Below are 3,537 nucleotides of genomic sequence, written 5' to 3'. Positions count from 1 at the left end.
TCTGTGTTCCTAAAGTTGATTGAATGTGATGATAACCTATGTGTATAATGATTGTTAATAACATATTATTTGAGTATGAAAAAATGACACTGTATTAGGCATTCACTGTTTGGTATCACAAATACAAAAGCTAAACCCAAGGCTGATGAGCTATTTGTTGCCAATTACCAAGACCAAAGTTGAACTTTGGCACAATCAAAGCCAAGGTAAAGCATGTCAGTCAACATTCTTTCAAAACTTGCCAGGCATTGGTGAGGCCATCCAGACATTCCAGTGAAGGTGTGAACTTTACAAATACACATACACACAGGGAGGTATTCTTAGTGTTCTTTACTTGATATAGCCAACATCATCAATTTTTATTTTCTTGTAAAACCACAAAAAATTTGCAAATAATATCTACCTTTTCTTATAAATTCAGTTTCAAGAGACAACAATATCTGCAAAATGCAATAGCGACTTTTCAATCTAATCACTTCCACTTTTCCATTCACTGCCCTTTTTACTGTGTTCCATTCAGTTATTAAAATTGACTGGTTAATATCAACTGAGCTGTTGAAATAGACACCTATAGAATGCAACTTGGATTTGGTTCTCTGTTTATATCCATGTTGGACACATGGGAAAATTCAGAGCTCCTAGTTCTTAGGTTTCCAAAGAGAAAGTGGAAAGCACGAATCTATGTGACTTAAATGGTTTTGAATATATTTTGGAGAAGACATTTATTCTATGCCTTTTGTGCACATGAAAACTCTCGAAGGTAAAATACCCATTCTTGAAACTAACACTCTCTTTTCTTAACCTCGTCCATTTTATGCCCATGTACTTCTGCAAAATGCAGCATTTCAATTAACATCAAAGCAAATTCTAAATCCGCATGCCTTCTGCAATCTGGGAATGGGGCAGATTTCAATAGAAATCTATTCTATTGGTTTCATTATAGACATATTTTATTTCAAACTCTGTCAATACTTAAGGCAAGGAGAGAAGAATTTCCAGAGTAAACTACATCTTAAACTCTAAACCACAAAAGTGAACATACAAGGAATAGATCTATTTAAGTGTTTTGTCAATACCAGCTTTAGTATTGCCACTGGGTTTTATAAAATTTTTAGGACTTAGTTTATTAGGGTTTTTTTTTTTTTTTTTATAGAAGCTTTGCTGCTAAATTTAAGCTACTGTTATCAATCAGAATCTGGAACTATTTTTTTAAAGTCTAAGTTATTTTCTATAACCATGCCACCCTGAATGTATCCCATCTCATCTGATCTTGGAAGCTAAGCAGGGTTGGGCCTGGTTAGTACTTGGACGGGAGACCACCTAGGAATACCAGGTGTCGTAGGTGTTAAAAAAAAAACAACAACAACAACTCTGAGTTACTGAGTTATAATTTGACAAGAGTTTAAGAATTATAACTTGCTCCCCCACCGCCACCCAAGAGCATATGTGAAAATATCCCCATTCTGCTTTTTGAATCCCCAACAAGATATATCTATTGTGTCTTATTGCTGACCAAAACGCTTCCTGAGCTCCCCTAATCATATTTTCTTTGGCATGGAGCAACTCTGAAAAGGATGTGAGACGAATAAAAAAAATTCATAAATTTTTACAAAGTAAACCCATGGGTTTGTTTTAAAAACAAACACCAAGTGTTGTTTCAGGAAAATCTTGCCATTTCAGTAGAAGTTGTAAGGGAAAAACATTTTCAACATCACTATCATGTATAAGGTTTATAACGCCCTGTCCAAACATAACCCTTCTTATTTTCTCTTTTAAAGAAAAAAAAGTATGTGAATATATATATATACATATATATATACACACACACACACACTATGTATATATACACACACAGATACATATATACATATGCGTACATATATTTAAATACATACAACATATGAGTGTTTAAAATAATACTAACTTAATAAAAAGCAGCATAAAAAACAAACACTGAGTAAACATATATGGATTAAATCAGAGTTTAGAAAAATAGTTCCCAGAATTTCAAGACTCTAAAAAGAAGTCTCCTTAACCTGATAGAAAATGAGATTATCCCCACACTGGCCAATTGAGTATCCCAGCAAAGCAAAGTGAAATAAGTAAAATATAAAAGTAAAATGTCATGAAATGTGTCACTTTGGGAAGTCGTGTAGGCAGTTTTATCACATTGCTATATATTTCAGGAACTAAAAATTTATTTATTAAAAAATAAAATCATACAATGGAGAACCAACTAAAAGACTCATTTATCAGTTCTAATCTTTGGAATGACCATTAATTATAGTTTAGCAATTTTCTTCACACAGAATGATTCTTCTGGAACTTTGCATCCTAACTGTCTCTTACTAAATCTACATGACAGTACTGAAGTTCTCTTCCAAGAAATGTTGATTCTGAGTTCCTTCCTCTGCATCCCTTTTCATTAAATCTTTTCTCATTTTATAATATAATTTTCTGTTTAATTCTGTTTTCTCTATTGAATTACAATTATTTTTGAAAATGTAGGTGTATCTTCTCCATTTTCGTATATACAGTGCATAAATCAAAGTAGTATCTCATTCGATGTTTGTTGAATAAATTCATAGTGGCGATGCCAGGAAAAGACTACAATTGACAGCGTGCTTACCATGAATCCAGCTAGAAACTTAAGTATTATACTCATTTATTTCTCACATCAGCACAGTAAAGAAGCTATTTTATGTATGAAGATGCTCAGGTTTAAAAAGATTGAATACCATGTCCTAGTCTTCACAACTAATAAGTGATGGAGGTTAGAATTTAAATCCAGCAATTCTTGATTCCAAAGGTCACTGTACTCTTCCTAAACCCTGTCTCTGGGGATAAAGTCAGCGTTAGGAAGTAGATTAGAGAATTTAAAAAATGTTGCAAGGTTCTATGGAGACTGACAAAAAGCAGCTTTACACCCTTAACCCACCACGCTTTTATTTCTTGTTTATCCTTGTGTCATTAAACACTACCTTTTTCAATACTTCCCTCCTTTTGATGTAGGATAATTTCTTTGACCTAAATTTGGATTCCCTCCTCTTTGAAGGTTCATGAGAACTCCATTCTTCTACTAGTTTTTAAAGGACTCCAATGCAGAGGGTTAACCTTATAGCATTCATTTCATGGCACATTATCAGCACTGGCCCACACAAACCCGCATTTGCTGTATAATTCCATTATATTCCCATAGCCAATGCCTTTTCTCCTCCTACCACAGGCAAATATTCTAATGAGCTTAACATGGTTTTTGTTGGTATGTTTATTTAAAATGCATGTTTTTGGTGCCCATATATTTTTAATTTTTATAAACTAGTTTTGTTGTATATTTTATTCTTTTTTACTTTTTAATGAACAATACATTTTAAAATATAAATCTCTTTTGATATGTAGACATTTAATACATTGCTCCATAGTGTGCATCTAATTTTCTATCAGAACCATCTGGAAACCTTCTCACCTACCTCGCTTGTCCTATTTTCAAAGCATATGGGAACCAAATCAAATGGAAGGGAAATAAATTCAGTGTCA

At 33.1% G+C, this 3,537-nt stretch overlaps 1 pseudogene; it reads left to right on the top strand.

The window, feature by feature from the left end:
• Window positions 1-1,226: 1,226 nt before the first annotated feature.
• On the top strand, window positions 1,227-1,345 carry LOC118602417 (annotated as a pseudogene).
• The last annotated feature ends 2,192 nt before the right edge of the window (window positions 1,346-3,537 follow it).

This window comes from Rousettus aegyptiacus, unplaced genomic scaffold (assembly GCF_014176215.1).
Source record: "Rousettus aegyptiacus isolate mRouAeg1 unplaced genomic scaffold, mRouAeg1.p scaffold_m13_p_4, whole genome shotgun sequence".
NCBI lineage: Eukaryota > Metazoa > Chordata > Mammalia > Chiroptera > Pteropodidae > Rousettus > Rousettus aegyptiacus.
This window is presented reverse-complemented; position numbering and strand designations above follow the sequence as displayed.